Raw genomic sequence first — 14,055 nt, forward strand, 5'->3', positions numbered from 1 at the left:
CGGAGTCGTGAAGGAGGTGAGCTTTTTCAATTCAGAGCATCAAGCAGAAAAGCACTAGACAGGCAACACCCACCTCCTAAGATGTCTCGTTAATAAAACCGGTCCCGAGGGGGCAAAAGGACGGTCTCCTTCCGCCCGGACCCGAAGACCGTTCACTCAGGACTCTTCCAGTCCGTGCCTGTGATCCGGCCACATTTAACATTTCATCTGCACTAATCTCCCTTGTCTGTATAGAATTTCTACCCCTAACATATTCCCGCAAAAACCTGGAGATCAGGCAGAATCAGGTGACTTAAACTATCAAGTGAAAGTCACCAGCCTGGCCAGTTCTCAGCTTTAGGCCTTTTTCCCTACTCGGCAGTGGTAACTCCTCTGAACAGATTGTTATATATCCTTCCAGAAATTTCCTATGCATATGCAAGCGCATACAGAATACAGAAATCCTTTCTTTAAAAACACAGAATGGAGTCACATGGACACACACCTCATTGCCACCTGCGTATGTTTTTAACAATCCACCTTGGCCATGGTTTGTGCCAGTGCTAGCAATCAGCTTCATTTCTGTGAACGTTCTTCCATTGGGTAAGGGGGCTGCTTGCAATGGGACGCCCATTAGGATGGGAACCAACGCCCACTTAAGGTGAGCCCCCTGACAACGAAGCCCCAGGCTTTATCACTCACAGAGAAAAACATCTGAGAAATGAACCCAAAGTCTGTTCAAAGAGGTTTACTCTCTACTCTGACAAAGCATCAGTTATAATTACAATTACGGATGAGGCGTTACAGGGAGCAAAAGTGAATCGAGGGTCCGTTGTTGTGGACGGACATTTTCTGAGAGAATGACACCCTAGTGTGACGTGAGATGCCTCACTTGGTGTTGACATTGCAACGGGACCTTTAAAAGGATCTTTTTTCACAAAAATATTCAGAGTCTCATCTCAGTCCCCAGGGTCCTCTCAGGACCCTTTGCAGCTGAAGTTAGTATCTTCAGAATCACTCATCGTGCCGTCATCTGGGTCCCGTCTCTCTTCGTCAGTGGTACCCGCTCCAAGCTCACCAAGATGCTCCAGGAATGAAATGATGGCGCACGTCACTTACCCCAACTTCCTGAAACCCCTGTGCCTTTCCCGTGCTCTTTGACTTCACTTTTAATGAACTTGCATGGCATTTGTATTGTATCCTAGACATTTTAAACAAAGATAGAGGCTTGGCGTCATGAGCAAGGGTGGACTCTAGCATCCCACCGTGCAGGGTGTTGGAGGAGCAATCACTTTTGTAAGTGGCTGGTTCCTCAGAGAACGTTTTCCTCTTATGAGCTGTGTTCACTTAAAAACCAGCTGCCCATCTCTGGGGATTCGGATGTTCAGAAAGCAAGGGCCTTGGTACCACAGGTAGCTCCCAGTCCTACACTAGGGACATCCAGGGTGAGTGTGGATATTTGCACTTACAAGCAAACATTTTTGGACTTGTATCTTTGTGGACTTGGGCAACCTTATCCAAGAACACCTCCTAAACGTGGAAATGCCAGGGTTAGATCTAAAGATACACACATCTAAAGCCTTGGTGCTTGTGACCAAACTCCCCACAAAAAGCTTGCCTTCAGTCACGGTCCCACCCACCTCGTGTATTTTCCGCATTATCAACTGCGCCAGTCTTCTCGGTTTTTGCAAGACTCAGAGGATAAGAAAATACTCTCACGTTGTTTGGAGCTTTTTGCGTTTTAAGAAAATTTGCATCCTTTCAAACGTTCCCATTCTGCCGACGTGGTAGAGGAAGTATGCTTGTCAAACTCTGTGCCAAAGAGCTGATTTGGGGCTAGAAGAAAAAGAAGACAGTAAATTCGTTTAAATCATAAAGTGCTGCCTGCATATGTGCTGTACATTGTGCCTTTTCCTCTATGACTAAGCTTGTTCCGCCCACCCCCAAGAAACAGGCAACGTTTCCGCCGACGCCCTGGATGCTGACCACTCTCAGGCGCCCCTCCTGACGGTCCCCAGTTCTCTCTCCGGATTCACGAGTCTTTCCGGTTCTTCCCAGTCTCTCCCATCAGCCTGCAGATGCGCTCTTATCCAATCTTAAGAAAAACAAACCAAAATAAACCTCCATGGACCCCCTACTCCCCCCCAGCTATGACCCTATTGCTTGCTCTTCCCTTTCATCAGAGCTCCTAGAAGTTGCCATTCCCACAGGCTCTCTCCAGTTTCCTGCTCTAAGTCACTCTTGAAGCCGTCACCCCTCGTGCCTACTGGACATCCCTGTGGAGATGTCAAGCAGCCAGTTGGATACACAAGTCTGGGGGTTAAGCCACAGGCTGATGAGAGTCACTTGGGAGTCATGATCAGAGAGATGGCTGCGGGGGCCACTGAGAAAAGATGGGACCACGCAGACGGGCAGGGTCTGGGCTCTGGGTTTACTCCCCTGTTTATCGTCCAGGGGAAGAGGAGCCCAGCCAAGCCCGCTGAGAGAACAGCTGGTTAGATGGGAGGAACAGCAGTGCGGCTCCCAGGAGGCTGAGGGAAAATCACGTTTAAGGAAAAGTAAATTCTGACCTGGCTCACGTATCACTGAGAGGTCAAGAAGCATGAAGACTCAGCCATTGATTAGAGAGTGGAGGTCCTTAGGGACCTTGAGAGTAGCATCCCAGAGTGTCCCGGTGTGTCTGGCGGGGACGGTGGGGCTGCACGTAGCCCAGGGAAGCCCACTTCCAGCTTCCGGCCTCTAGAATGTAAGAGACTAGATCTGTGTTCCTTGATTACCGAAGCTTGAGGAAATTTGTTATAGCAGCAACGGAAGACTGATGCTCATGATATCAGCGAGCCAGGAGAGAAGAGCGTGACAGAGTCCTCTGCAGCTGGCAAAGAGTAGTGTATGTAGATGTCGCCCTAGCCATACACAGAGATACAGAGATGATTTTTTACCAGCTGCAGAGGCCTCAGCCATACCCTAACTCTATCTGTCTCTCCATCTCTCTCTCTCTATTGCTCTATCTATCTCTCCACCAATCCACCCATCCACCCACCCATCCACCCACCCATCCACCCATCCACCCATCCACCCACCCATCCACCCACCCATCCACCCATCCATCCACCCATCCATCCACCCACCCATCCATCCACCCATCCATCCACCCATCCACCCATCCATCCGCCCATCCATCCGCCCATCCATCCGCCCATCCATCCATCCACCCACCCATCCACCCACCCATCCACCCACCCATCCACCCACCCATCCACCCATCCATCCACCCACCCATCCACCCATCCATCCACCCACCCATCCACCCACCCATCCACCCATCCATCCATCCACCCATCCATCCACCCATCCACCCATCCATCCATCTACCCATCCACCCACCCATCCACCCATCCATCCATCCACCCATCCATCCACCCACCCATCCATCCATCCACCCATCCATCCATCCATCCATCCATCCACCCACCCATCCACCCATCCATCCACCCATCCATCCATCCACCCATCCATCCACCCATCCATCCATCCACCCATCCATCCACCCATCCACCCATCCATCCGCCCATCCATCCACCCATCCATCCATCCACCCACCCATCCACCCACCCATCCACCCACCCATCCACCCATCCATCCACCCATCCATCCACCCACCCATCCACCCATCCATCCACCCACCCATCCACCCACCCATCCACCCATCCATCCATCCACCCATCCATCCACCCATCCACCCATCCATCCATCTACCCATCCACCCATCCATCCACCCACCCATCCACCCATCCATCCACCCATCCATCCATCCATCCATCCATCCACCCATCCATCCATCCACCCACCCATCCACCCACCCATCCACCCATCCATCCATCCACCCATCCATCCACCCATCCATCCATCCACCCACCCATCCACCCACCCATCCACCCATCCATCCATCCACCCATCCATCCACCCATCCACCCATCCATCCATCTACCCATCCACCCACCCATCCACCCACCCATCCACCCACCCATCCACCCATCCATCCATCCACCCATCCATCCACCCACCCATCCATCCATCCACCCACCCATCCATCCATCCATCCATCCATCCATCCATTTATCTATCTCTCTATCATCTCTCTCTCTATCTATCTGTCATCTGTGCATCCAACTGAAATGACACAGCATCCAGTGCTGCTCATTCCACTGCCACCCCCTGGTCCAGACTCCCTTTATCTCTCACCTGAATTATTACAGCCGCTTCCTAGCTGGTTTCACCGCTTCTGCTCTTACTGACACCCTCAGTTTATTGCCCACAGCAATCACAGCAGCCAGAGTGACCCTATAAAAACCAAAGCCATCGCCTGTCAGCCCTCTCCTCCGACCTTTCTAGAAAGTTCCCACCTCACTCAGAGCAAAAGCCAAAGTCCCTGGGGGTCTCTGGGGCCCTTTGCGGTCCTGCTCCTCTTACCTCTTCAACTTCATCCCCTGCTCCTTTCCACTGTGTAACCTGCTCCCGTATCCACAGGTCCTCAACAAACCACGCTTCCCTTACCTCGGGGCCTTTGCATATTCTGTTCCCTCAGCCTGGAATGCTCCTTCCTCTGACAGCTACCTAGCTTGTTCCCTTTCCTCCTTAAACTCTGCTCAAATGCACTACGTCTCTCCTGAAATCACTGACCAAATTTCCAGCCTATAACCCCAGTGTGTCTTACCTTCCTTCATTGCTTTATCCTTTTCATGCCCTGGTCACCATCAACACACCAAGTCAATTAACTATTGCTCTTACTTAATGCCTGTGTCCATCCACTAGAAGGTTAGCTCATGAAGACATCACTTTTTGGTGTGTGTTGTTCAGTGTCATCCTCAGCGTGGAACACAGTAGGTGCGTGGTAAATATTTATTGAATGAATGGATGGAAATTATGATTTATAAATTGGGTTTATAGACAATGTATGGTCATGATAATAGATTAGAAGTATCTCTTTTTTTTTAGGATAAAAGAAAAGATGATGCATTTGATAGACTTAGGTGAGCTTAGCACCCCGGTGTGCTGAAAAGCCAAATAAAGAAGTGCCCTCATCCCTTATGTGCTGTCCTCTGTTACTGTATCCTCAAGAAGACTGTTATTTGGGGAAGCTGGAAAGTCCAAACACTTTGATCATGATCCATTCATTGATTTTTCAAGAAGAACTTAGGTGGGATTTTGACTGTGTTTGATGTACCTGATTAGAAAGCCAAGGCTCCCCCGACCTCGCACCTTAATTTCTGTTTTAAAAGCCTAGATCTCTATGTGGACGCTCACAGAGGTGTATCCTGCAGACCTCAATGGCTTCCTCCAAGGAGCGGGATTTGTTCATATGGAAGGAAACAGCATGGCAGCATATGCAGGATTCTGAGCGGACGTAAGTTCAGGGCTTCTAGGGCTGACGTGCACAGATGTGCACACCCACTCGCACACACACTGTTCCGTTCACTCCCGCTTATTGGCTAAATTACCTTTGGAATCAGTCCTCTGTAGTCTTGATGGTGGGAGATGGTTTCCATCATCTTAACACAGATCTACACTTTTTTTTACAATGTATTCGTTTCTGGTACACAACATAGTGATTCAGTTATACATAGACACACATATACTCTTTTTCATTACAGGTCACTACAAGTCACTGAATACAGTTCCCTGTGCTCTACAGTAGGACCTGGTTGTTTATCAGCTCTTTACATAGCAGTGTGTATCTGCTAATCCCAAAACTCTGAATCCCTCCCCCCACGCCCTTTCCCCTTTGGTGACTGTAAGTTTGTTTTCTATGTCTGTGAATCACTTTCTGTTTTGTAAATAAGTCCATTTGTGTCATTTTTTAAGATTCCACATATAAGTGATATCACGTGGTATTTGTCTCTCTCTGTCTGACTTACTTCACTTAGTATGATCATCTCCAGGCCCATCCATGTTGCTGCAGACGGCATGATTTCGTTCTTTTTTATGGCCGAGTAGTAGTCCATTGTATAAATGTACCACATCTTCTTTATCCAGCCGTCTGTTGATGGACACTTAGGTGGCTTCCATGTTTTTGGCTACTGTAAACAGTGCTGCTGTGGACACTGAGGTGCATGTTAGATCTACTCTTAGCAGGGGAAGAGTACTGCCAATTTGGGCAGAATCCTACATTTCCACTCTGCAGCCCAGATTTATGTGGTCATGGAGCAGTGACCCTGCTTCTCTCCTCCTCTTCGAGCTCTTTCCACAAATACAGGGAGGAAACAGGACATCTTGTCGTAAATAATAACTCCCGCAGCAGCTGTTGCTGACCAGGTGCTTGTGTTGTGCAAGGCTCTTTACACACTGTCTCCCATCGCATCCTCCTGACAACACGGGAAGGAAGAGGAAAAGGAATCAGAGACTCCAAAGGGAAGGAAGTGACTGGAAGCCCCTCAGCTGTTGGGGGGGTGGGGGGGCCCAGACTCTGCCTTTAAACTTATGCTCCCATCCATTGCCCCGTAGAAACACCGCTATCAACTGTCACACATTTAAGGTGGTTTTGTGCATGGTTTTCAAATCAATCCTCATAAGATACTACACCTGTTAACATATATGCACCTAATGTAGGAGCACCTAAATATATGAAACGAATAGTAACAGGCATCAAGGGAGAAATGGATGGAAACACAACAATAGTAGGAGAACTTAACACCCCACTAACATCATTGGACGGATCTTCCAGACAGAAAGTCAATAAGGCAACAGAGCTACTAAATGACACAGCAGAACAGTCAGACTTAGTTAATATTTCTAGGACATTCCATTTCCAAAAAAACCAGAATATACATTCTTTTAAAGTGCATATGGAGTGTTCTCTGGGATAGACCACATACTTGAACACAAAAGAAGCCTCAACAAATTTAAGAGGATAGAAATTATTTCAAGCATCTTTTCTGACCACAATGGCATAAAAGTAGGAATTAACTACGGGGGAGTTGGGGGGGGACGAGAAAAAAAGACTGCATAGAGACTAAACAACATGCTACCAAAAAACCAATGGGTCAATGATAAAATCAAAGAAGAAATCAAATCAGTCCTCACAAAAGCACCATGTGATGGGAGCTGGAGGAGGGTGGGCTTCCCCGAGGTCCCACTACCCAACTGACACACAGAATGAAACCAAGGTATCACAACTCATGGTTTGCATCTCCTAAAGACAGCAGCCCTCCAAGCAGTCTTGTAGTCCACAAGTGCGCCCTGCACCAAGAGGGATTTTATTTAGGGTATTTTTGCAGCACTAGAGAGGCAGGAGTTGCTGAGAAACCCGTACCTGCCTCTTACGCATGAATAAGCACCATCGTCGTAAACCCACCTATGCCATGCGCTATCATACAAAAAGGTACCCTGTCCATACATGCTCCAAGTCACACAGATCAGATGTTCCCAAATTACGGCATTTCTCAGGAGGTTCTCCTTTCATAAGGAAATCTGTCCCTTGGTCCAAGGTCCAGTCCCTAACTCCACAGAGTAATTCCACAGGGGTGGTATCTAGCTTGTCTCTTCTCATCTTTGCAGAAAAATAACAAGCAGGGCCCACGGCTGTTTGCTTCGAACAGCTGGGACCTTGTAAACAGGAGCCCTTCGGCATTTCTGATGGACTCTGAATCTTTTCTGAGATATCTTCCCTCTTTCAGGCACGGGTTGCTCTCCCTCTCCTGGTGAAAGATTTGACCGCTTATTTCAAGAGAGTATGACAAAATCTTCTTTCTTAACGTGCAGAATCCTCCAACGTTAAATTCTGTTTTAAGAGCCCGTGAGAGTTGAGCAATATTGATAAATATGATATACTCACAGCTAACTTGGGTGGAATATTTACTGGTTGTCACACCCTGTTCTAAGAGCTTTATGTGTATTATTTAATTTAATTTTCAAACAAACCTGAGAGTCAACTACTATCATTATTCCCAACCTACAGATGAAGGAAATTAAGTTCAAGGAGAATCAGTAACATGTACAAGGTCATATGCTAAAAAGTGCTCGAGACACTGAGAAAAAAAATTTTTTAATGCATAGTCATATTTAAAAGAAACTGGCAAAATCACCCTTTGGCAAATGCTACAATAATAATAGTTTCAGATAAGAATCACCAATGGATGCTAAAATGTAGTGGGTGAAATTTTGATGAGAAACAGCATTGTTTATATCAAGTATCCTCCTCACATGATACTTAATTACTTACAAAGGAAAAAGGGTAGCTTCACAGTAGAGAAATCTGGTCAACCCCACTGTAGCGTTCCATTATTCATTCATCCAGCATTTACTACCCGCCTCAGAGGACATATCCTTGACTCAGAAGTAATTGAGAGTAACAATCAATCATCTCTACATTTCTCCTGCTGGAAAGGATGTCTGAGGTCAAGCCAACTTTTATTACTTGTTGAAAAGATTAAAAGTGTAGGTGTGAAGGGTGGGGGCCAATGCGTGTAGGCTGAGGCTACGTAATGAACATGTTTTGTGTCTCGACTCCCACCAGGCACAAGTCGTAACCTGGAGGGAAAAATCCAGCGAAGTCATGTTTAAGTCCAATCCTTTTCCTGTGAAGAGTTATGCAAACAAACTTCTCCATGACGCCAAGAACTGTCCCTGCACGAGACGTACACACTCATAACGGATTCCACATTTTCCCCACCTGCAAAATGCAGAGATTAATAACAGGGACTGTGTTTTATTTATCTCTGTGTCTTGAAAACACTGCGCACGGAATTTGGTGTCCTATAGACTCGGTGAGTATTTTTGAACGCGCCGATTGGTAAGATTACAAGTGCTCCTTTAACCTCAGTCTCAGCTTCTTAGTAACAGTTCTTGTCGTGGCGGGAATGCAGACTGGTATCAGCCACGACTTAGGATAATCAAATGATGTAGTGGAGTTGAAGCCAAGCAATAGATTTTTATATCAAAAAGCACTAAAAGAACACAGCATTGTAAAATGACTATACCTCAATAAAAAATAATGTTTTAAAAAATTTTTTTAAAAATCAATTTGAAGAAAAATAAAAACACACAAAAAGAAGCTTCATTATACTGAGCAGTAAAAATAGAGCAAGATGCTTTTGAGCTGTGTCCTGCGAAACCAAAAGATAATTTTGGAGGGCACGAAGTCATCCTGTCGGGGTACTTCTCTGGTGGGATTAAGTCTCCGTATTTTAAATGTTTCTGAAAGTCTGGTGTCTAACCCAGTTTTTTCTCGCGTCCTCTCTTCAAGCTACACCCTTGGGTTTATACTGGGGTCCCCTGCAGCCTGCATTTCTAAACACCTCCTCATTGCTGATGTATCTGTACTTTGACTCAGTGAGCGCCCCTGCCCCAGGCGTGCACCGGACGCCGCGGGAAACCTTAGAAAAACAAGGTGAAGCTGCTCACGGGAAGCTTAAAGTCAAGAGGCGGAAACAGACGGTGACGCAGGCGTCTTGGCAAATGTGGGCGTCGGGCCGGGCTGTGGACACGGGGAGTGCCCAGGGGCGAGGGCCAGCCCCGGCTCTCCAGGGGACTCAGGGGTGAAGAGACGAACAATTATCAAAGTGATGGGGGTGGGGGACAGGGAGAAGCAGGCACAGGAAGAGGAGCAGGAGGAGAAAGAGAAGTGCCGCCCTCCGGTCTGAGCAGAAGAAACAAGAGCGTCAGTGTCCTGCAAACCCTGTCCTGTCCGAGCCGCTCTCCTGACCCAGGGCGGCAACTTGCGACGAGTCGGTTCATGTCTCTGGCCTTAATTTTACTCATCTTCCAAAAAGGGGTGGCAACACCTATTTTTCCAGACTTCGGCTAAGAAATCAGGAGTTAATTATTTAAATCTTTAAAAACTAGAAAAATGCCTTCAAAAAGGATGTTTAATCAAAATATCATGTTTGTTAACACTAGCCTCTCCTTGCTCCAAATTCCCAGAAAATATTATATATTTATATACATATATATATATATATATTTAACTCTTAAGATTGTGGAAGCCAAGAATGGTGTCATCAGTAGAACAGAACATTCCAGAAGAACTTGAAAATGAGAAAGCAGGCTGAGTGCATGAGGTCCAGGCGCCACCAGCAGACCCTGGCTGTGAAGGATGGTAGAGGTTAGGTGCCTCCCGGCGAACCTCACTGTGGGCACGGGCAGCAGGTTGGAGGCAGAGAGAGACTGGACACGGGCCAGGGTGCCTGTTTTGTCCCGTGGGTGAACCCATTGATTTTTTAAAAAATTTTTTTAAATTTCTTTTTCTTTTTTTTGTGGGAGGAGTAATTAGGTTTATTTATTTACTTTTATATTTTATTATTATTATTTTTTAATGGAGGCACACACTCTACCCCTGAGCTATACTCTGCCCCCTGAAGACATTGATTGATATTTGATATCATAGACAATATAAAATTGAATGTGATGATTAAAATTTTTAATTACCTCTAGAAAAATATAGCTAGGATGTATGCCCAGCAGGGCCGTTGCTTAAAAAAAAGAAAAAAAGTAAATGGAATAAATGAACCTGTTTGGCTCAAATTTTTTGGAAAAAAGGAAGAAAGCCTGGAAAAGAAACAACATAAACTAAACAGAAATAAGCCTATGCTGGTAGAAAAAATCATGATATACATACTATTCACTCAATTTTCGTCTTTTCTGAAAAAAGAAAAGTTCTGTTCAGTTGGACGAAAAGAGAAACTTGGCTGCATGCTGCGACGAAGCAGCACGTCACATATGTCAAAGTGTGAAAATAAAAGGATATAATAAGAATGTAGTATTGATATTAGACAAACACATTCCAAGAGAGAGTCCAGAGAAGAAAATACCAGATTATCAAAGGTATAATTATGTAGGAAATATGACAACCACAAAGTCTCACGCCCCCAGAGTGATGGGCCAGTCTTGCATGTGAAATAAACACAACTTTCCTAGGTGAATGTTAGCAGACAGAGTCCGCAGCACACTAAAAGGATCACGCATCATGCCAAAGCTGGGTTTTCCCCAGAAGTCTTTCAAATGATGAAAGAAATGAAAGAAGGAAACAGAAAATGACACATGAATAGGACGCCTTAAAAAAAAAAGCAAGAATTTGCAAAAGAAGCCTATGGAAATTCTAAAGTGAGAAAACACAGCGACTGAATATAGTTTCCAGTGTTATATAATAGAAACTTGTTGTTTATCTCTTTTAAGTTCAGTAGTGTGTATCTGCACATCCCACACTCCCAGTTTATCCCGCCCCACCGCTTCCCCTCTGAGTGACCGTGAGTTTATTCTCTACGTCTGTGAGTCTGTCTCTGTTTTGTAAATAAGTTCTCTTGTGTCTTTTTTTTTTTAGATTCCATCTAATAAAATTTATTTAATTGTAAAATACATAATTTAGTCACAGCTATGGTTAATAACGGGCTCCCCAAATTCCTGAAAAGTAATGATTCGTCAGTTCGCAGGAGCCGGTATGAAGCATCTCCATCACATCACTCCCTGCTTAATGCTGAGAATTACCAGACATGTAAGTGGGTTGAAGAAAAGCCAGGTAGTTAACCCCCGAGTGGCTTCATACCAAACCACACGAAGCGTCTTCACTGGCCGGCACAATAAAGGGCAAATACCGAAAGGCATGCCCGAGTACAGAGTGGACACAATACACCGTGTGTGTGTCCTAACATCACTCAGTCGGCAAAGCCTCCTTTGTGAGCCGCCTCCTTGCAGAGTCGGAGAGAAACGGGCTCAGCGCACCAGAATCCCAGCGAATTCAGCTAATAGGAATGCACACGTTGGTCTAAACTGAGGCCCCAGAACGGTCTCTTACATCTTCCTCGCCCCAGGAGGGGATGAGCGAGAGAGATTACTTGCGGATTATAATTGCTTAAAATAGGTTGTGATGTAAAAATCGAATCCCGTCTGCTCTTCAGTAGTAAAGTTCTACAGACAGAGAAATTATGCTTAATGCCAGTGTCTTGAAGGTAAAAAGAAAACTCTGTTCTCCCTTTGGGGGAAGAGAAAGGACATCTTTTTAGAGCTGTCAGAATTCACAAGCCATAATAAATTATTCTTTTTCATTACTGATTTATTAAGCAGGCTGCTTGGTGTAATGGCAGAAAATTTCTGTTTAATTTTCACAGTATCAGACGCCTGTGATTCCTGATCTGAAATCAACATGAGTTATTAAAAGAAGGGGATGTATTTAACGTTAGGCGTTAGGATCTGCCTTTACTAAATTCTTCCAAGCGCAGGGGTTAAGCGTTTATGTAACATGGTCATTGTTTGACTGAAGCAAGACATCAAACCTGTCCTTGGGACAGCCCGTTCAGGTGAGCCGATCCCGAGACTCTGGTTGTAACAGTGGTCTTCCATCGGGTAAGATCTGCTATAAAAAATGAAAAATGTATCCATAAGCCCCAAACCAAAGAATCACAGGAGACAAAGAATTCTCATTTTCACTGGAATTAGAATTTTATTTAAATGATAAACGATTGACCAAAATGTCAGGATCACGGAGTTAGAATTTGGGTAAACGTGGGATGTTTCAGAAAACTTCCAACCACAGACATAAAAGGATAATTACGTGAAGCACATCTGAACCCAGGGAAAGCAAAAGGCATTCTGTTACCTCCCATACCTCGCCTCTTGCCGATGCAATGGTCTCACGCTGGGTTATTAAACAGTATTGACCAAGCTCTTACCCTGGAATCCTTCAGCCCGCAAGGAGGTTTTGAAATAGCCCGGAAAGACAGCTGTCTGGTGACAAACAAGCTGTCCGGGGCGGGTGTGGGGAAGCGCGGAGGGGCACCAGGGACCCGTCCCCTCCGGAAGGGTCTGCTGGGCCTCACCGACCAGATGCATCGCAGCTGTCCTTAGGGCTTGTGTGGAATTCACCTGGAACGGATATTGTAAGTAAATCTGAGGGCTTATCACCTTTAATAATGAGCTCTAACTGTATTTAACTGCCTTGGCAGAACCGTTGAGTAAGTGGGTGCTACCCTTGTTGCAGATACTGTAATTTCTAGATTGTTTACCGGGCTCATTTTGTAATCAACCTCTAAATTTGCAGAAACTGGTCAGGTGTAAACTAAATACATAATCATATCCAACTGAACGAACTTGGGACTTTGGACCACATTCTAAATATCTCCTTCGGGTATGCGTCCGAGTCTCCACCCTTCCCTGATTTAGTCAGCCAATAACAGGGACCATTCCTGACCTTCTCTACGGCGCTCTGCTCTTGAAACGTACTTTTTTTTTTTTTTAAACAAAGGCCACACCAAAGACAAAGACCAGTCCTTCTCCACGATTAGAGGGACTCCGTCTTGATCACCGCTGGAAGCCTGCCGGGCACACGGGGAACTCAGCAAGTGAACACTGAGTGAGCAAGACCGACGGCAAGCTGCCTTCCAGCAGGAACTGGGTCATCCGCAAGCAGATTAGCTCAGGTAACGATAAATGCTTTGAAGAAGGTAAAAATGGGGATGAAGAGATAGGAGAGGAACATCACGCCGGGAGGTAGGACAAGGAGATTTGCAAAAGGAGCCCGTAGAAAGGCCAGAGGAGCCAGCCATGTGAGGGCGCGGGGGAGGGGTGAGACAGCAGCCAAGGCGGCCCGCGGGAGCTCCAAGGCTGAGCGGGGTCCACGAGGGCCGGGTGGGGGCCAGGTCACGCGGGGTCTGCGGCCACCCAGTAACGGGTTTGGGTTTTCTTTTAAGAGAATTCAAGAGCCCCTGAGGGTTTAAGCAAGACAGGGGCACGAACTTAATTTCAGAACAATCCCACTGGCGGCAGAGTTTAGGGGATCAGAGGACAAGAGACCCCGAGTCTCGGACTGTCTTCCAGGCAAGAGGTGAGCCGGCTTGAACTTGAGTGGAAACGGACAGGAATAGAACAGGCGCCCTTGGTATACGTTTTGGAGGTTGGAATAACAGGTCTCCCTGATGGGCTGGACACGGGTGGGTGGGTGGGGATGGGCTGGTGTGGGAAGGACACTGACGTTTTCGGCACTTACAGACTTGCTGTTAAACAGCTTGCAGAAGACAGAGAAAAGCCAGGCTGGGGAAGGGGTGGACAAGGGCGGAGGAATCCTCTTGCCCCGGAATGATTTTGTGTCTA

General features: G+C 46.4%; 1 long non-coding RNA gene across 1 annotated transcript; it reads right to left on the reverse strand.

Moving 5' to 3' along the window:
• Nucleotides 1-1,389: 1,389 nt before the first annotated feature.
• LOC140690865 (uncharacterized) lies at nucleotides 1,390-5,545 on the reverse strand. Its single transcript, XR_012066197.1, has 5 exons — nucleotides 5,478-5,545; nucleotides 4,222-4,320; nucleotides 2,550-2,882; nucleotides 1,966-2,074; nucleotides 1,390-1,815 (listed from the first exon to the last, which is right to left on the reverse strand). It is a non-coding gene; the product is annotated as an uncharacterized lncRNA (long non-coding RNA).
• Between the last annotated feature and the right edge of the window lie 8,510 nt (nucleotides 5,546-14,055).

The sequence above is a fragment of the Vicugna pacos genome, chromosome 32, assembly GCF_048564905.1.
Source record: "Vicugna pacos chromosome 32, VicPac4, whole genome shotgun sequence".
NCBI lineage: Eukaryota > Metazoa > Chordata > Mammalia > Artiodactyla > Camelidae > Vicugna > Vicugna pacos.